This window comes from Sceloporus occidentalis, unplaced genomic scaffold, assembly GCF_023333645.1.
Source record: "Sceloporus occidentalis isolate IW3139 unplaced genomic scaffold, rSceOcc1.0.p SCAF_2, whole genome shotgun sequence".
NCBI classification, from domain to species: Eukaryota; Metazoa; Chordata; class Lepidosauria; order Squamata; family Phrynosomatidae; genus Sceloporus; species Sceloporus occidentalis.
In genome coordinates this window covers 111,410,302-111,431,964 of record NW_028316982.1, presented here as the reverse complement: position 1 = coordinate 111,431,964, position 21,663 = coordinate 111,410,302, and the positions used below count along the sequence as shown (strand labels likewise).

Below are 21,663 nucleotides of genomic sequence, written 5' to 3'. Positions count from 1 at the left end.
GACCACTGTAGCAGACAAAGAGGACGTTTGTCTGCTGGAACATCACTATGTGCTGGATAGAAGGCCAGGGTGTGTTTTACATCTAGGCAGTAAATCTCTTCAGGGATAAGGTAGATAGCAGATATCTTGGTTGGATGATATCCTGGAGCAGGTGAAACTATGACATGACATTGTGCAGAAAGGCACTGTTTGATTGGAGGACAGCCATATGCTAGTGCAAGACTAGGAAAGGCTCATCAGATCACAATACTGTAAGCTTGGGGCTTTTCTCACAGATGTGATCACTAAGAGGAAGGCTACACTGAAGGTGAGTAAGCACTCATCCACTGTGGTGAGTAACTCCAAGGGTTTATGCATCAGTTGGGAGAGGATGAAGGAAAGCAACCCAGGCAGTGTGGGAGGGGACACTGGTTGATAGAAATGAGATAGGAACCTCTTAAAAAACGTCTTGACAAGGCTTTGAAAAAAACATCAAGGATGATACAGGTTCATGTGATACTATGGCAGCCAAGTATACCTTCCGCAATGAGAATGCAAGTCCTTTTTTTCAGAAGTCCATGAGAAAAAGATGTAGAGTCTTGCAGGGGAAGGTTGCTCAGATTTCATGGTTCCAAATAAGTGGAAATTGTTCCACTTGTATTTGTAGGATCGTTTGGTGAAGGCCTTTCTATATGGGGAAGTTATTGTGCTATACTCCACACTGAGAGAGTAAGTGTCTTGAGTTTAGGGTGGAGGATTTCACCTTGGAATAGGTCTGCCATTCTCACCTCTGACTGCACATGTCCAGCTGACTCTTTCTCTGTCAACCAAACTAGAATGGGACTTTCCCCCCTGCTTTTGATTGAGAGGTCTCCTCTACGAATGTGTGGTAGGGTACTGGAACAGATATTCAGCACCATTGGGCTGTGTTTGGAACAGGCTCTCTAGGTGGCATGACACAAATGGGAAGGAAGCTGGTTTCTGCCAAAATTGTTTGAGCAGATCTTGCAAGGCATGGTTGGTGCTGGATCATGGTCAGAGTGAAGCCCGGAAAGTTCAATAGCTAAAACACCGGATCTGCTACTGGCAGAGGTGAGGTGACGTCACTTCCAGGCTCAAGAACTGGGTCATCCTCAGAATAACCTCTGCAAACATCTCGGTGTCCCCTGTGTCATGCAATTGATGTTATTAGATGGGATGAGATTAGAGAAGAGGAAAAGTTTGGGGAAGACAAATCTAAGTCGTACTTCTCTTCTGAAGAATCCAGTGGATAGCGGTGCTAAGCATCTAGATGGAAGGCAGTGGAAGCGATGGGCTGTGTTGGAACTGGTGGAGCTGTAGTGGAAAGACTTGATGATAATGATGCAGAGGTAAGGGTATGATGGTCAGGAGAGGTGTTATGAAGATTGTGGATATGACTGTGAGGATCGAGGTAATGGAGCAAGTCATCAGTACCAGAGATGGATGAGTCCTCAACATCGTAGCATTTGTCTTGAAGTGTGGGGACCAAGAGTAGTACCAGGATGATCTGGGAGGCCAGTGGCATGGAAGGGTTGGGGTTGATGAGCATAGCTGTAGAGAATCCCTGTGATGGGGGCTTTTTCAGTGTCAAGGAGAGCCCTCCAAGTAATAGAAAAGGGGAAATATCCAACAGTTTCAGTATCAGATAACGGAAGAGCAGCAGTACCAATAATAGACATGGTAGTAGTGGTCGTGGTACCATCATGAGTAGTAGTGGTAATGAGGGGGGGTCTTTTCCCTTAACAGGTGTTCTGCCCAACAACAGTTGATGCAGGAGATGGACATCAGGAGAGACAATAGTGTGGTAGACTGGGAAGAACACAGTGGGCAGGAGGGGACAGGGCAGCCCACCAAACTATTCAGCATTAGAACTTTCCAAGGGGAGCATCTGTACAACCCAACTGTTTGAAGCATAGACATCACAAAGAAGAGCCTCTTTTTTATACTGCTTGGAAACGTATGACTACATTGTGAATTCCACCCAAACATACGCTCTTAACACTTAAGAATCACTCCCAATGGTATTTCTATCAGAAAGACGACAGGTATTTCCATATTATCTAGTGTCAAAGCTGTCCTGCTGCTGCCAGACAATGACCTTGTTATTCAGACACACTTGCAGCAACTAACTGGGTCTAAACAGAGAACTGCACTTTAAATATATTAATGTTTTATTCATGTGATGTCTTAGAGTGGTGTTTTAAATTAACACACAATTTAAGAGTTATACTTTATTGTGCTTTAATATATTGCAAGCCATGTTTTGAGCTTTGGGAGAAAGGTAATTGATAAATAAATAGGATTTTTTTTAAAAAAAAAGTTTGCAGTCTTTGTCAACAGCTCAGAACGTGAGATGAGCTCATGACAGGTACACAGTATGATACAGTATGAGAGAGACCCAGTGAGGTGTAGTGGTTTCAGCACTAGATTGGAGATCCGAGTTTGAATCCCTGCTTGGCCACAGAAATCCACTAGGTGACTTTGAGTGAGTCACACACTCTCAGCCCTAGAAAAGCCTGTGATAAGTTCACCTCAGAGTCACCATATGTTGGAAATGACTTGAAGACACACAACAACAAACAGTAAGAGAAGAGAGCGCCATTCAATTATGAGTTTGATTTCTACATGCTCTCTTATAGCCAGGACAGTAAATAGCTGCTTGTTTGAACAAAAAAGTGTTGACTGCAATTTCAAACACACATATAAACAAATGTATACTTTACCTGGACTAAATTTGCTTGGACTAAACTGTGAACATATCAATTCACAAACATACATTTTCTTCTGTTCAAACCATTTTGTTCCTAAAACAATTTCAGAACTGTCTCTAAAATTATTCTGCATAGTTCTACACATGGAGAAGAGCAGAATGCAAAAGTTAACCTGAATTCCTCTGCCATGCTTTTTTCTAACCAGCATTTTGTTTAGTTTTTCCTCAACTGCTGATATTTACAACAAAAATAAACAAAACTCAAAACTCATGCTGGTGTTCTATTATCAAGTTATTCAATTATCTCATTTTGGCAGAAAACAAAATGTTGCCATAAAAATTACATCTTAATAATTAAACCTAAACATTTTATTTTAAAGCAGTTTTCTATTTGATGTTCACTGTAATCCTCAGAACAGCAAAACATGCACAATGTGTCCACTCTCTTTCCCCTAGATTTCCATTATTTTGTCCACATGATATGTCTTCTCTTTCTATAATTCTCAGGACTATTTCATCACTACCCTTGCAAGATTTCATTTCCTCTTGCCCTATCCAATAATAGCACTGTTCAGTTAAAAAGGAAAACGGAAAAAAACACTGTGAAGGGAATACACACATCTAAACATACATTTTGGGTTTTTTGTAGGTTTTTCGGGCTATGTGGCCATCTTCTAGAACATGGCCGCATAGCCCGAAAAACCCACAAAAAACCATAGATGCCGACCACGAAAGCCTTCGACTTCATACATTTCGGGCTTTAGAGTGAGTTCATCTATAAAATCTAGTCATTATAAAAAACCTTACCATTTAAATTTGCTGATAGGCTTTCGTCACAATTAATTCAAGAACATTCACAGAAATATTCATCACAAAGGACCAGTTTCTACTAAGGGTGATTATTATGTGTCAACTGCCTACCAACCTAAGCATGATAACTAAAAACAATCTAAACCAAAGCAGGATCTTTGAAACATGATTTTTTAAAAAAAATTCCCTCTATCTACAGCCAAAATACTACTACTGCTGATCTTCTCAGCAACTCTGAGCAGATTGGCCAAAAGATCTTTGTGCCTGCAAGACCACACCTCACCTGACTCAAGGTGTTTATTTTTCATTAAACAGGTATTGCGCAGATGTAGTTAAGTGTGAAATATTCTCTCCTTGCAAGAAGATGACCCAATGTAATTGCACCTTGGATTTCCTGCGGCGGCAACCACACACCACAGCCCCGAACGGGCATTTTTGCAGCAGAAAATGAAATGGCAAAATGCTGCTTAAATAAGGTGCCCTTTCTGTCTCAGCGGTAGCTTTCAACGTTTCTGTGGTGTGGCACGTGTAAACACCATGTCGCAGAAATCATTATTTTAGAAAACCCATTTTAATGATTTACCACAAATACAGACCCACACTGTGCCCTAAAATGTTGCTATGGGTTATCAGTGCATGAAGTCCTATTTAAATCAACTGAAATTAAATGCACGGTTTTTTACATATATATTTATGTCCATAATTTATTTGAAAAAACCAATAACTATATTTAATGCTAACAAAGGTTAGTCATGTAACCTACAAATTGAAAGTAGTCTCAGGCTGCTTGCAAATCCTGGGCTATGAGGTCATCCAAGTTAGCATTAACCATAGCAGATATAATACTGAGTCACAGGTTTAAGGCAGCTACAGCATGTGTGGAAATTTGAGTACGGTTTAAGGAGGAGAATATGAGATCTTGCACCATAATCTGAGTCAAGGCAACAGATGCATTGTATCTGAACCAGCCTTTCTCTCTGTCCTCTGAAAAATATGTGCAATTAGAATCTTAGGAGAATAAATTCTGATGTATTTTTCACTCAGGAGTATATTCTTATTATAAACTAGCCACAAATAGTGGAAATAATAGGATGAAAGTCTAAGAAAAATACTGAATAAAGACAACCATGGAATTAATGAAATGAACTCCTGGATATGTTTACTTATGATGCAAACAGTTCTTTGTTTAACTTTTACCAGTAGCTTTCCCATATCTCAGGAAAACTACTCAGAGGATTACAGTTCTCAGAATATCCATTTCCTGGGAGCTGTAGTCTAAAAAAGTAACTTACTCTAGATAAATCCTCAGTTTTTCCATGATCTGTGTTACTGCTGACCTTATGTTACTATTTTCTGTGCTGTGCTTCCTTTTAAAGAGATAAAAGCTTTTATTGTACTTGTAATTCATATTTTTATGGTATTTACATTACCAACTTTGTTAGCTGCCCTGAGTTTGTAGGAAAAATGAGATATAAATATTTTAAAAATTAAAATAAAATAAATGTTTTCTGTTTAACAAACCATAAGAATCCTTACCCTTTATTGGAGGACTGAATGACGCAATGCTATACAGTTGATATTCTGTTAGCTGGTTTCATCTGTATTTCCACTTCAACAATTCCAGAATAAAATTGTAACAATGCATATTTCTTTAAATCTGTAAAAATAGGAAGAATTAAAAAGTTAAGCTTACAGAAATTTTATGAATTATTACCATATATCCTTGACTATAAGTCAACGTTATGTATAAGTGGAGGGCAAGTTTTGGGACCAAAAGTATGGATTTTGATATGACCCATGGATAGGTCAAGTGTAAAACTTGGAGCTCCTTTAGTGTGTGTATGCAAGTGGCCAAAAGGGAAGCAGCAATCAATATGAGGCTTAAATGTTCAATCTGGAGACAGCTTAAGACTGTTAAACAAACAGCAATCAGTCACCAAGGACTCTATCTGCTTGGCTCGGGACAGAAAGAAACTGCATGGGAAAATCTGAAAGAACTGCTGTCACATTACCAAAAAGTTGACCTAGGATTTTGGGGGTCAATTTTTGGGCATACCTTTTTAGACATATAGAAGAGTATATATATATGGTGAGAAGAATATGTTTGCATTTTGTCCTATCAACTACAAAAGACTTTTATATACATTAATCAGCATGTGTAGAACTAGTTTTGTACAACCCTTTATGCTGTGCAGCAATTTTTTTTTTCAACTTGGGAGAAATTTCAAAGCAGTTTGTGAAAACAGCACGAGAAGTCAAAAATCCTCTAGGCATGCGCCACAGCCCTTGATCATGTCTACAGTGATGGTATGTCATACAGATCCAATACTCATATTCAAACAACTGCTTAGATTTGAGGATAAAATCCCAAATACTTTGACCGTCTTACTACAGGTTTAAATCAAGGTGAGAATATAAATAAAATTGGAGTAAGATTTGAAATCCTCAGTTACCAAATCTAGATTTCATTTTCTCAGGATAGAGACAGGACTTTTAGGCACACAACCACGACAACTCTGGGTGAACCTGGGCAGGTCACACTCTTTCAGCCTCAGGGGAAGAAGGCAATGGCAAAGGCTCCTCTGAAGAAACCTTAAGGAAACCACAGGATAGAGTCACCTTAAGGTAACCAAAAAACCTACTGGGAGACCATGGGCAAGTCACATGCTCTCGGCCTCAGAGGAAGACAATGGCAAACCTCCTCTGAAGAAATCTTGCCAAGAAAACCCCATGATATGCTCATCTTAAGATCACCATAGTCAGAAACGACAACAAGCATAATAAAACACAGAAGGCACAGTACAAGAATAAGAACAAAGAGAGCAAGTGGTTTGAGAGTGTGACGCTGAAGACCGGGTCTCAAATCCCAGCTCGGCCATGAAACCCACTGGGAGACTTTGGCAAGTCACACTCTCTCAGCCTCAGAAGAAGGCAATGGCAAATCTCCTCTGGAGAAATCTTTCCAAGAAAACACCATGGTAAGTTTACCTTAAGGTCACCATAGGTTGGAAACAATTTGAAGGCACACAACAACAACAACAACAAAAACTACAGTTCTCAGAACCCAACAGCAAAGGGCAAGAACTCCAGCCAGAAGGGGTGGGACTTTCAGCCAGACTGCCAGAGTGTGGCCCAGCTCCTTGCAGCAGCCCAATTTTCCGTCAGAAAACTAGGTCGCTGAGAGGAGCCAGGAGGCAGCACATGTCTCCCCATCCCTCTTTGCCACAGCCCAGTTGTTCTGGGGCTAACTGGGCTGCGAGAAGGAGTCGGGCCACATGCGCCACACCTCTACTACCTGTGGCCTCTATGCCCTCACAAACCAGGCTGTGTACCAGAAATGGTACGCGTGCCACAGGTTTGCCAACACGGGGCTAGGAAATGTTTCTATGCTAGAGTAGGTTTGGTTGAATGACAGCTTAGGAGTCCCTAGACTTAAGCCCGAGGGCAGGGAATCGTCTAACTAAAAGATTGTATGTACAGCGCTGTGTAAATTTACAGCGCTTCATAAATAAAGGTTAATAATAATAATAATACTGTTAGGAAGTGTTTGTGTGTAAAGTCCACATGGAAGGGATTTGGTCCAATGACTGTGTTCTCACTCCTAGGAGGTAGGGCAATAATGCTAAACTATTGCTATTTAATACTAAACTAATGCTCAATAATGTTCAGAGAAACATGATTCTCTATACTGTGAACAACAGTATCTCCATACCCCTGCCCCAGCAAATGTGAGATAGGTTTGTCTGAAATACAAAGAGGCCAACTAACACAATACTGCTCTATCTCCTTATACTGTGTTTCAGAGGTGAAATGTGTATACATATTTCAACATATTTGTGAAAAAGTCTATCATAATGTCTAAAACACAATATTTCTGATTTGCTAAAAACCTAACATCAAAATGTGTCATTACTACCATCTAATATTGCAAAAACATAAAACTATGAAAAGTTAGAATGTAAATAATTTGGCATTTATTGAAGGTTGCTATATCCCAACCCCTATGGGTATATAATGTGGTCAGCTGCATTTTATTTTTGGCTGTTAAAATGGACTATTGTGCTATATATGGATAATGATGCTATATATCAGAACTGCTAAAACACTACAAACATCAGAAATTATGCTGTTGTGTATGCAAACTGATATGAAGTACCAGAATAAAAGTCAGTTGTATAACTCATAATTCTAACTTCACATGGTCCACATCATTCTGATTCAAACTAGTAGCAGAGAGCAATATGTGCAGAAGCTCTATTGAAAGTTTTGCTTTCAGCACAGGCAGACAAAGATATAATCAGCCTCTTCAAAGCTGCAAGATTGCTATGGTTGAGCTGCATAATAACATTTGCTATTACAAGGTCATAATACATCTGTCTCTGTGCTTATAGGAATACCAATCACTGGTTTAACAACTTCGACAATCAATAATAGATTTGTGCAAAATGGAGCAATTTGACACTAGCTTGAATACCGGACAGCATCAGTTCTTGATGACAATAGTGTTTGCTAAACAGACAGGCTAACGTTTAGCTTTCAGGTCAAGTACAGAAAAGTTTACTCTATTTTATATTTGGGGGGAAAATAATGTAGGTATAAGATAGATGCAAAGCCAAAACACAAAGTAGGTTTCCTGGCCCTTCTCCAAAATTTCTTTAACTTCTATTGAATGCCTACAAAGTGTTGAAAACTGAAAGTTAATAGTTGCATCCCTGACACAGTCATGATATATAAAGTATCATTTTTCTCACAGATCTACACATCCTGTGCTTCAATCTGACAGTAGTACAGTACAATACCATCATACTGAACTTCCTACAGCTTTCAAGACAGTCCAGTTGACAACAAAACCCAGAATCTGGTAAGAGTGAAAAGGGTGCCCTCCGCACACATCAGAGAACTATGCTTGCACTGCACAATAAAAGTCTTTGGTGCTACACAAGACAGACCATCCTTAACCAAATTCCTTCCCTCCCTTGACTGCTATATTTTATATGTAATCTGTTCCCCAAAAAGAAAATACTGGCAGGGCCACTTTAGTTCACTGAGCCCGGGCAACATGATCATTACAGCACAATGAAGTTGCTTTCAACAGGAGAGTAATAACTTTCCATTTGAGAGCCCTCACATTGCACCATTCAGTTTATTAACAAACAAGCTGGGGTTTTTTCTTCCCCAACAAAATAAGTCATTCAGTCAGTGCAACAATATTAATATCCTCTTAAAATACACATCACTGAAAAATGTATATGGTAGATCTACTTCACATGTCTGCTTCACACAAACAAAGGTTGTATCCACATGGCAGAAATAATCCAGTTTGATGCCATGGAATTCTGGGAAACATAGTTTTGTGAGTCAATTAGCCCTCTTTGTCAGAAAGCTCTGGTGCCACAGCAAACTACAATGCCCAGGATTCCATAGCACTGAGCCATGACAGTTAAAGCAGTATCAAACTGGATTATTTCTACAGTGTGAATGCAGATGAATCCTCTCACCACTACATCAAGGGTAATGCGGGGGAAAGTGACTACTTGGGGTTCCAGCATGTAATCTTACGATTGCAAATACAAAGAAGAAAATAACTACAACCAGCTTTTTATTAAAAAAAAAAACCAGTTGCCACCAGCAAAACACACAAGTTACAGAAACAATGCTCTTCAAAATGGAAGCAGTTGTAGATTACAGACTAGTCTCTAAATTGAGGCAGCATATTTCCTACCCCAGCCCCCACCATTTCTCCCTATGATTATGTTGATGGATTACACAATCTCCCTATGGTTATGTTGATGGATTACACAAGCATCCCTCATTCTAACTGAATGAGGGATGTTTGGGGAGCTATTTATTAAATCCAAGTGCCAATTTTGTGACTTCTGCAATTTTCCCACAGATCTCTGAACTATCAAAGGTAGGGTTGAACAAGTCAGAGCATGGTAAAAGTTTCTGAATACTGTCCATACAGGAGTATAGCATGGATAAACTACTAAAGAAATGTGGAAATAAGCGGAAAGCAATCATACCTTGGAGTTTCATCAAAGATAACTTCACAAAAATAAAAATAAAAGAATTAAGTAGCATCTTTGAGATTAAGAAGAAATTTGTCTTCTATATCCACAGGAGTTCAATTCCAGACTCCCTCACGGATACCAAATATCGTGAGACCTCAAGTCCCATTATTCTCTATGGACACATGATGTGCACGTGACCGTTGTAGTGCAGCTGCGTATATGCACCACCACTGAGAATAATGGGGCGAGGCCATCCATAGATGCTCCATCCTACTAATGGCTAGCCCTCTGATATGGAGGGCCAACTGCATTGTTGGTCTGCAATTCCCATGATCTCAAGTCAGCAAGACCAAGGTTGGACGGGAATGTTGGGAGTTGATATCCAATACATCTGAAGGGCACCAGCTCAGGTCAGGTTCTGGGATACACATTTTAGTAATAAGCATTGTCAATCTTGTTAAGAGTTTATATAGTGTTTATTACCTACAGCTACAAGTTCACCAAAAACAAAGTAAAATTTCTAATCATTACATCTTTAACTATCAATAAATTACTCAACAAAGATAATTGTTTTATTATTTGTATACAACTGAATGTTATATACAGGTTTATAAAAAAAGAACTGTCAATTTCTCTACGGAGATATATTAATGGAGGATGCTGATGCACATCTATATAGTCAACTCAGTCACCATGCAGACCTATCAGTATGAACTCTACACACAAAGCTATGCATTTAACTTTGTGAAAACAGGATGTGCTACACAGCAATGAGAACCGTTTTTATGTATCACAAATGAACTGTTACTGGCAGAGACATTGCCAAGCTTGTATAAAGCATGTTACTAATTTTTTAAGACAAAAGGGTGAGTAAATGTTGACACTATAGCGCTGTGAATACCCTCAATTCATCTGACTTCAAAAGTTAAACCATATTGGGCCTGGGAAGTACATTTCAATGGGATGCCACTAGGAATACCAGGGATCTCTAGGAACTGCTAGAACAGAATACTGCCTGAACCACTGGAAGCACTGGCAGTTAACAGTTGACAATATTGGGCCGCTAAACTGACAAACAGTCTGACTCAGGAAAAGACAGCTTCCCTAACATAATATTAATACCCTATTAAGCTAACATTCCTAGATACAATTTAAAAATGCAAAACAATATGTAATTTTATGGAATTTGCTACACAATTAAAATTATGCATCTGCTTCATAATACTTAACTGTTCCCAGGACTGAAGACAAATGTTGCATTCCACCAATCGTTTTAACTAGTTTTCTTGCAATTAAAATGGTTAATTCCTTTAACCACAATCTGCCTTATGATGCTCATCTAAAGCCAGCTGAACTGGCTAGATAAATCTTCAGAAACAAAGTGCTACATACACTGTTGCTACATGTAGCTACTCAACCGCAACTATAGTGGAAATGGTGCTACACTAAATACACTGAGTTGCAGAGCAGGAACAGAAAATCCAATTTTTATTAATTTGGGAGTGGGGTTTTGCATCCACCACATTTCAGAGCAGCATAATGTTGCTGAATAAACTGTGGCACGGACCTATTTAGAATACCAAGCCTTAGAATCATAGAGTTGGAAGAGACCACAAGGTCCATCCAGTCCAACCCTCTGCAATGCAGGAAATCTCAATCAAAGCATCCCCGACAGATGGCCATCCAGCCTCTGTTTAAAGACCTCAAAGGAAGGAGACTCCACTGCTCTCCATTGAGGGAGTGTGTTCTCCTCTCTCTTCCTTATATAAGGTAGCAAGGGAAAAAAGAGGATCTTTGCCTCCTCCTATATTAAAATGTCCATTATTTGCGATCTTCAGTGGAAGCTGTTCTCCAGGCATTTCAAGTTTTTTATTAGTTTATTATTAAATGTATTTGTTTCTATCAACACACCAGGGCCCCAAGGTGATAGGAGAACAGATAAAATCATTCTTTAAAAACAAATCAGATTACTTCTAAAAACTAATGTTTAAAAAAATCACAGTTAAAACAATTTCAAAATTGCCTTCAGGGATCAAAGTACTGTACAGTATATGAAAAACAACAGACTCTTGGTCACGTGTTGAAAGCTCAGTAGGGATGGAGCCAGGCCTGGCTTCTTGTGGGAGAGAATGCTACAACTGAGGTGCAGCTAAAGAGTCTCACATGTTCACCAACTGAGCCTCACAATAGGGTTTGCCTTGTGGATCTCAAATTTCAAGCAGGCCCATATGGGAGGAGGGGGCTCTTTTAAATAACCCCCCCCCCCCGCCTTAAGACAGATATGTCAACAAAGGAGCTTTCCCAGTTGTAGAATATCCTCCCCAGGAAACTGTGGCTAGGATAAACATTGCCACTGTTTCAGAAGCAAAGGTAAACCTTTCCGTTTGCCAATACATTCTGATCAGCTGATACTTTTTAAAATTATATTGGCTATTTTTATTCTTTGTTTTTATTATGATCACAGGTTTGAGAAGTTTTTCTTTTTTAAGTTGTAGTTGTATACTTCATCTATATTTCTAAGGATGAAAGGTAGTTAAAGCTACTTTATTAAACAGCTGAAATAATAAATATTTGTGTTTATTTGTATCTCTTTTTGTTTCATAACCCACCTTAGGTACTAGCTTTGGGGAAAGGCAGGCTATTAATAAACTATACAGTAGTCCCTCTGTTTTGGTGAGGTATCCGTTCTGGACCCACTCCGCCCAACAAAAATGGAAAATCACCAGTATTCAAGCTACATTGGCTTGAATGGCGGCGTGTGCACCATTTTGTCCCCATCCTTTTGCCACCTGCAAATGGATAAGGGATGCCGATTCGAAGTCTATGAAAACAGAGGGGCGACTGCACTGCACTATACAAAATGTAAAGAAGACTTGAAATAGCTTCCTAAAATTACAATGGTTTACACAATTAAGAGTGACTGGAGAGAGCAAATCAAATGTATTTTCTCCATCAGTATCAAAACACAATGAATTTGACTTGAAGAGGGCTCAGGAATAACAAATAGAATTATTTCCTCCCACAATGTATATTTAACTGATAACAGCATGTATTTAACTGATAGAAGTATAACATATGGTGAGATTTTTTTCTATATGACATCACAGTAAGGACAGGCCCCAAAATATCTACAGCATAAGTATCTACAGTTAAAATCAAATCTCCATGTTCAGAGAAACATACCTTTGAACATCAACAGACATGAACAAAAAAGCAGAGTCATCCTCACTGCTTTATTCCTTAGCTTTCCAGCCTGATACTGCAGCACCACCAAACAGGCCTTGATCTCATTCAGCAAGATAAACCATATATGCTTTGCTGTATTTTCATCAGGAATGTGGGTTTTCTGGAAAAAGGAGAACTGGAAAATTTGCCAGTGCTCTAAATAACATTTTCTGATTTAGCACCTTTTGTTTAAATGTTATATTCAAACACCTTCAGAGCTTTATTTGGAAATTACCTTATTGGAATATTTGTAATAATCTATGTAATTATGTAAAAAGAATAGCATACATTAAAAAAATTACACCTAAAATAACACTTTTTAAAAACACATACCTAAAGAAGTGTATCTCATATACAAGCTGAAGTCTGGACATGCAACAACTGAAGTCAGGTGTGAAAGACATATTCAGAATGACAGAATTCTAAGCCAAGTAATTTATCTCAGTACTGGAACTCAATAGAGCTCATGGTTCTTCCATACAAAATCCACTGCTGGCTGTCTCATCCACATTTCTTCATTGTGACAGTACGTTTTTCACAAGGGGGAATCATAGAATCGCAGAGTTGGAAGATACCACAAGGGCCATCCAGTCCACCATCTGCCATGCAGGAACTCTCAATCAAAGCATCCCCAACAGATCGCCATCCAGCCTCTGTTTTAAAGACCTCCAAGGAGGGAGACTCCACTACACTCCGAGGGAGTGTGTTCCACTTGTGAACAGCCCTTACTATCAGGATGTTCCTCCTAATGTTGAGGTAATGCTGAACAATTAAGTTGAAGGAGAATCTTGCTGATCTACCTAAAATCATTCAGAGATCTACCAGAAGGTCCTGATTTACTCTCCTTCTGCTCCTAACTAAAAATTAATGATGGCAGGAATGTAATTACATCAACTGTTTTTTTCTGTAAGCCACCTTGGGTCTCACTCCAGGAGAAAGGTGGCATATAAATAAAAATAAATAACAAATAAATAGTAAGGTATATAATCCTCACAGGGCAATTTCTGTAGGAATGCACTCCTGCCCTATATCCTAGAGGTGGCAAAGGGGAGAAGAGAAGTATTTCCTGCTTCATTCAATTACACAGTAAAGAGCTCTTATCAAATGAAAATAAAATAAAATCTGTCTGAATAGATAAAAATGCCCCTATTTTGGCAGTGCTTTTTGTATATAACAATATATGTATCGTATGTGAGAGAAGGGAAACAGGCAATTTCTTATTTTCTTGTTATAATGGAATTTGAGAATAAACATAATAGATCACAGACATAGTGTAATAGAATAAATTCCCCCCAAAAAACCCTACCCTCCCGTTTTAAAACCATTATAGTTTTCATATAAATTATTCTGAACATGATAATGATACGTTGTATTTGTAGGATCTCAAACCTCGTTTGTAATTCTCTTAGAGCTTTTTCTTCAAATTTTGTTATGGTATTAAGTTGTGTTCTCTCAGAATACAAAAGAAGCAGAAAACTTTCAGGTGCAAACAACACTAAAACCCCAAGGAGAAATAACTGGGAAAATGTGAGGACAGTGATTACGTGATCGACATAATAAAAGATATAGTAACTGCACTTAAACATTTCTGAAAAGAAGAAAATTGTTTTCCCTTTCCAGGCCCCTCTAAAAGAAAATCTCTTTTGGTCTCTCCCCTGACTGGAAGGGGGGGGGGCTAAAGACGATTGGCAACTGCGTATTCTAGCCAGCATGTCTCCAGCCTTCAAGTGTAGTGGTAGGCTCTGGAATGCGAATGAGTAACATGATCTTTTCCCTTCCCTTCTCCTTCACAGAAACATTTAGAAAGTAATTTAACCTCTTAAAATGGCATCTCAGCACTGGTTCATAGTTATTCTGCTGAAAGCAGGAAACAGTAGTAGCATTTAGACAGATAGACAGACAGACACACACACACTTCGATCTTAGATAAAAATCTATAAATAAGTTTCTATCTATCAGTGTGCATATCAACTTTGAGGAATGAAAGCATTTTGGTTTCACAATGATCTGAGCTCAGGGGAACATGCCTCTCAGTAAGTATGCTTAAAACACTCCACCACCACAATCTGCAACACTTAACTAATTTAATGCATGGCAACATCTAGTCAGAATTTTTCTGAGAAGAACATGAATACAACTTGTTTATTTATTTTGGGTAAATAGGCTTGAACTTTCACATATTATATTAACCTACAATGGTTTCTACAGATAACAGGGTCTGCTAAAACTGAGCCATGAATAGCAGAGTCAAAGATATTTCAAAGTTTCCTTCTGCTATTGTTTTTTTGCTGCAAGGAATGAAACACAAATAATCCCACAATTGTGTAACCATTTCTATACTGCTATTTTGAATCCATTCATCCTCACCAGAGTTGGCAAATTCCATTGATCAGTTTACATCAGAGATCTGGTTCAGATGCCACAGCCAAAGCATGATTTGTTTGTGTTTGTGCTTCAGGTACAGTGAGCCCACGCCATACACAAGTTCCTTATAGGTGGCTTTCAGCATATGCTGAAGCACCTGGGAAATGTGTGTGTGCCCCGTGTGCACACATTGTTGTGTGGCAAGCATGAGCCCCATTATATTCAATGGGGCTCATGAATCACGAGCGCAGCTGTGTGGTGTGTGCGTGGCTAGACAGCAAGTATGAGCCCCATTGGATATAATAGGGCTCAAGCTTACGCGTTATTTGCTTTATGCGGGGGGGGGGGGGTCCAGAATAGATCCCTGCATAAAGCAAAGGCCCACTGTACTTCAATTCCCCACTTGCTTTACAATATGATAAATACAGCTTGCTGTTATGTCTGAATTATCTGCCCATAAACCAGAGATGGAAACTCAGTTCAAACCATGGTTTGTAATTTAGGTTTAGAAATAATTTATGAGTTGTAGAATGCCTCATTCAGACTGATTAATCTCAACTACAGTTAGTTTAGTTTCAGATAAGACCATTTCAAACAGTGATCTCAAATGCTTGCTTGTTTAAAATGAACACGCTATTTGCCAGATGCATATGACATGTTAGGTTATGGTTAATCAAAAGTACAGTGCGCCCCTGGCTTATGTGGAGGATCCGTTCCGGTCCCCCTGTGTAAGCCAAATATCGCATATGCTTGAGCCCCATTCAAGTGAATGGGGCCCATGCATGTGGCAGTGTGCACGTGCCATGAGGGCACGCCCCATTAATTCAAATGGGTCATGCCACACCTTGCACCCCGCATGCTCCTGCAGCTTTGCACATAAGCTCAAAGCCGCGTATAGCATGCCTGCATATAATGTGTGCACACTGTATCTGACTGCATCCTCATAGCCATGCCAGAGGAAGTGGAGGAGAGTGGAGGCTATACACATTTATGCTTCAATAAACCAGGGGATGAAATCATGCTGGGGGAGGGTGTGTACTGGAAAATGCTCATTTTTCTTCAAAATTGCTTATTTAGCCTATTTGCTCTTCAGAACAACAACACAAATTAAAACTCCTTTAAAGAGTGACCAAAATCATCACTTCCAATTGCTCAAAACGATGCTGGTAAAGTCTGCTAAGGATCCAGGGTTTATAAACATGGTCTTCCAAACCTCAACACAAGCCAAACCTTGCACTGAACCAGCAGAATGGGGAACATGCTGGCCTCCACATTTTGTTGAAACATAATTCTCAACAGTCCTAGTTAGCACAGAAAAACAGTCCAACAACATTTGATGGACTACAGGTTCCCATACAAAAACAGCTATTATTTTTTTCTCCACAGTAAAATAGAGGCAACATTTCTGTCAGTGTTGCATAACTATGTCTTCCATGTACATTTTAGTCTTCATCTATGAACACAGATGAAAGGCTTCCTTAGTTCAGGAAGAATGAGTCAGATTATGAAAGGTTGATGCAATAACAGAGTAAGGGTAATGAACTATGAAGCCAGCATGGTATAGTGATTTAGGTGTTGGACTAAGACTCTAGAGACCAGGTTTCTAATCCTCACTCCACCACAGAAACCCACTGAGTGGCCTTGGGCAAATTGCAATCTCTCCATCTCACAGGAAGGCAATGGGAAACCCTGAACTCTGAACAAATCTTACCAAGAAAATCCCCAAGAAGGGTTCACCTTTTGGCTACCGTAAGTCAGAAATGAAGGCATGCAACAACAATGAACTATGGGGTTTAGGGTTGGGAGATATACAGTACTCCTATTTCTCACTGGTCCAAAGTGTGAACATCTAAACTGGCTTTAACACACTGCTGTAAATTTAAGTTCATCAAATATGTTTCTCTCTCTGTCTTGTGTGAGGGAGAGGAAGTGATGTTAAGGAAGGATACCCAACAAACTGATGCTAGAACCCATACATTTCTCTCCTGAGAAATATTTCAAAGCTGATGGGCACCTAAGCTGAATATATATCACTGGTAAAAGAGATGGTTAAACAGATACGATTTAAAGTCTTTTGTCTTAGTTCATACCCAATCTCTCTCTTTTTAAATTAATTAAAAGCCTACATCTGGGTTGCAGTAAGAAATACAGTATGAAGCATTCAGCATCACAACATTAATGTCAAAAATATTTTGTGTCCAAAACACTTTTTAGATTTCTCCGAGGCATGAAGCAATACATAATCCTAACTACCATTTCAAAGCTTGAAGCAATACATAATCCTAACTACCATTTGGAAGCATGAAGCAATACATAATTCTAACTACAATTTAAGTTTACTTGTCCATTAAGAGAAAGCAGCAGTGCAATACATTTGAGGCATTTTCATAATGTCTCCTCTTTATTAGGCAAAACAGTCTCTAAACACACACTTTGGCATCTTCACAAATAAATTAAGAGAAAACAGATGCATGGAAAGCAGTCAGACTTCAACCACGTCAGGGATCTATTGTGCTATAAATACAACAATATGCAACCAAAGGAGGCTCCTCCACAGATACACTTGTCTTTGCAGCAGCAGCAGCAGCAAGCAAATATAGATTATAATTAAAAATGAGAATATATTTTGTAACTTCTCTGTCCCTGTGCCAAGAAGTGTAACTATCAGAACCACACTACAGTATATAACAGATCAGCAATTAGCTGCTGAGCATTAACATCATTTTATTAAGCACGCAGTTTGCTTTTCTAGTGCTGCAGTTAAAAAAACAAGTGTTTGTTGTTTGTTGTTAACTGCTCTTGAGTTGACCTTGACTCATGTCCACCCTGTGGATGAGACATCTCCAAAGCAGTCCTCAACTGCTTTGTTTAGGTCCTGCAGGCTCAGGCCTGTGGCCTCCCTGATCGAGTCTAACCATCTGGTGTGTGGTCAAGGGTATTGTGTAGCCAAAGTGGATCTTTCTTTAAGCCTCATGGATTTAAATAAGAAGTGGAAATAGGGTTGTAGCCAATCTGAAAACAAGCCCTCTTTCATTCTAATGGACTCATCTCCAAGTTGATGTGTAGAGGAAGCAGTCTTAAAACACTTCACTTTGTCCATGGGGGGATCTGTTCCAGACCCCCCCCCCCATGGATATGAAAAAATGTGGGACATCAAGTCCCATTGTCTTTGATGGTAGTGCAACATACGCACAGCCACTAGTGCAGCTGTGGGCACTCACCACCACTGGGGACAACAGGGCTTGCTGTCCGTGGATGCTCAAATATGGCAAGGTCACTCTGTATCTGAGATTTCGAGTCTTACTGAAATCAGATTTTTAAACACTTAGCTTTTTATTTTAAAATAGTTTTTGTTTTCAGAAGTATGTTAAGATCTTTTTTTTCCTTTTTATGTTATTATTATTGTCTGTGATCTGAAAACAGACAACAGGTTATTTCAGCATGAACAAAGGTCCAAATGCACTGCAGAAATAATCCAGTTTGACACTGCTTTAACTGCCCTGGGGAATCTGAGAACTGTAGTTTTGTGAGCCTTCTCTGGGCTCATTCACACTGGCGGCATTGCTCCAAAAGGAACTGGGCAAATTCGGGGGGGCCCCTCCCGAATCTCTCCGGAAGCAAGTGCTGACTACCAATCAGGGGTATTTTAACCTGAATGCCCTCTTGGAGAATTTGGGTTTAAGGTGAAGGTGCCTGGCTGTCAATCAAAGTTAGTTCTACGATGGTCATAGGTGACGTTTCCAGCACTGATAGGGGCATCAGAAGTGTGCTTTCCATAGGTTATGATCTGTCCTTGGCCCCATTTTCAACCCCAAAATGCAAGCTAATGCACCCAGTATCCCCCACTCCTTGCCACCCCAGAATGCCTCATACACAGGTAATAATAATAATAATAATAATAATAAGTTCCTCACCTCAGAAATGCCAGAAAAGGATGCGATTGCCATGCATTTTTCCCCCTCTTAAAAGCAATTCAGGGCTATCCCTGAATCCCTTAGAGACAGTAGCAAAAACATGTATCATTTTGTCAATTGGCCAAATTGACAAGAGCAACAAATGTAACATTCAGATTGTAGCATTCCATTCGCAAGTCTTGCCCATTGTAACATTTCCCCTTTGCTAGGAGCGAGCAAAAGACAGGGAAAGTGAACCAGCAGCAGCTACCCACATTCTATCTGTCTGTCTGTCTGTCTGTCTGTCTCTCTATTTATCTATCTATATCTGCTTCAAGCAAAAAACAAATGCACATATTTTGTCAAAAATAATTTTAATAAATAAAAAAGGGGGGAAGGTGCCTGATGGGAGCTCCGTTCGTACCCTGCCTTTGACCTGAACTGAACTGACCCTTTTCCTCTTGCTAGAGGAGCTTTGCCATTGCCTTCCACTGAGGCTGAGAGAGAGTGACCTGTCAGTTCCAACTGACCCATGGAATCAATTGGGAATAAAAGGGAAATGCAGCGCAGGCATTCTGACTATAGCATCCGCATATAACACTAATAATACAGTAATAATAATAGCTCTTAAGTTCCAGGAGAAAGAGGAAAGCAAGCACCCAAAAAATCATGCATATAAATTGTCAAAAGAGGCTGCTTCTGCTGCATCCATTTCCCTACATCCCCCAGCTTCGCTCCACAGCCCTATTTCCCTGGGCAATCCTCCTCCTCCTCCTCCATCACTTTCTCCATCTCCCCCCCCCCCCCCGCCAGCCCTTTGCAGCCCATTCACCCTGATTTCCCCTTTTGCCTTCTGTCTTTGCATTCAGATTCCTCGTTTTCCTTCGGCTTTCCTTCTCCCCCTCCCCTCCGATGAGGGGAGGGAATGCTCTGCCCTCTGCCCGCCCTCTGGCCTTAATTCCTCCCAGAATTTGCCCTGATCATGATCGAGGGCAAGTTCATATTTAGCGGAACCTGGGTCTTTTCAGAAAAGACAGTTTAGCCCAATTTTGGATACACCGGTGTAAGAGGCGTTTCCTTGTGCAAGCCTTGACATGGATTGTGACGGAATCGGGCCCAATATGAACTTCACGTGCAAGATTCGATTTCAGAATGTGAATGTGAATGGCCCCTCTGTCAGAGAGCTCTGATGCCACAATAGACTACAACTCTGAGAAGTCCCTAGCACTGAGCCAGGGTAGTAGCTAAAGTGGTCTTGAACTGGATTATTTATGCAGTGTGTTTTGGACCAAAGTGATTATTCCCAGACAGCTTTGAATTAGTCAAGTAAAGCAATAAGCATCCGGAATTAATTGCCCTTTTCTATAAAGGTATCCCTATTTAGATTTTTTTTTAACGAAACCTACTGTATCCTCAAATGAAACACTTCCTTTTCAAAGAACAGGATAGTTTATTAATATATTACTAACACTGGAAAATTAAAGTAATTTGAAGGACAGCTCTCTTTCTTGTATACCATATATAACAGTACAGGTGTCCCCTTTGACAAGGCTGTCTAGTCGTGTCCAACCATAGGGGACAGTGCTCATCTCCATTCCTAAGCCGAAGAGCCAGCATTGTCAAAGACTACTCTGTCTTTGACAAGTGGTACCTATGTATGTGCTTGCACTTTTACATGCTTTCAAATTGCTAGGTTGGCTGAATACCATATATACTAGTCTATAAGTCAAAAAATTATACCAAAAAACTGACCTCGGAATCCTGGGTCGACTTAAGTATGGGTTAATACGGTTATACTGCTCAGAAAGGTCCTAAAAGTAGTGTCGCCCAACACCTCATTCTCACTACTTTGATAGCTGCTGCTCAGCCAAGAAGATAGTGTACAGAGCGTACACGTCTGTGTGTGTCCTCCAGCTTTCCAAGAGAGATCTATAATAGCCATTGCCTTTGTAAGGAGAGTCTGTGCGTGTGTGTGTGTCCCTGTCTTTGCTATCTCAGAGATACAAAAGAGCCTTTACAAGAGGGGAGAGAGAGAGCGAGAAAGAGTGTGTGTGTGTGTGTGTGTGTGTGTGTGTGTGGTGACTGGTACTTCACTTATGCCTTTGCTTTGTCCTTTACCTCCTTTGTTACATGCCCCTAGGTTGTACTCTCAACCTATCCAAAGGTCATACCAAAATCCAAAATTTTTGCCCCCAAACCTGCCCTCAATTGCGAGGTCAACTTATAGCAAAGTATACATGGTAATTATCTCCTCAACTGGTCAATTGTGTATTTAACACATATGAATCCTACATCTATGCAGAGAACTGTCCAGAACATTCTACAAGTTTTGGTGGGCAGAGGCATCCTCTCTTCCAACCATGCATAAACTGGGTATAATTTGGGGGAGATAAATGTGTGCTTTAGGAATTCACACATGACTGCCTAATGAAAGGGAAACAATTTGTTCATCTCCACTGTTGTTCATGTGTACAAGACACAGATAAACAGCAAAGTGATTTTGTGAAGACAGGACTAGTGTATCAGCTTGTTAAGCAAAGAGACACCAACTAAGCCATGTCGCAACATTCCTGATGGGAATGTCCAGACTATTGTGAGATTCTAACAAGAAAAGTCACTACCATACCACCCTGCACATTTCTAAGCATAG

General features: G+C 39.8%; 1 protein-coding gene across 2 annotated transcripts in view; it reads right to left on the bottom strand.

The window, feature by feature from the left end:
• The window catches only part of BMPR1A (bone morphogenetic protein receptor type 1A), a 94,366-nt gene that overhangs the window by 49,610 nt on the left and 23,093 nt on the right, over window positions 1-21,663 (bottom strand). The window contains exons 2-3 of one of the 2 annotated variants that reach the window (XM_089510608.1): window positions 12,715-12,877; window positions 5,057-5,177 (exon numbers count right to left, since the gene is read on the bottom strand). The gene's annotated coding sequence lies outside the window, so the exon portion shown is untranslated. The remainder of the gene's footprint in view (window positions 1-5,056; window positions 5,178-12,714; window positions 12,878-21,663) is intronic. The other variant, XM_089510607.1, reaches the window with a different exon arrangement.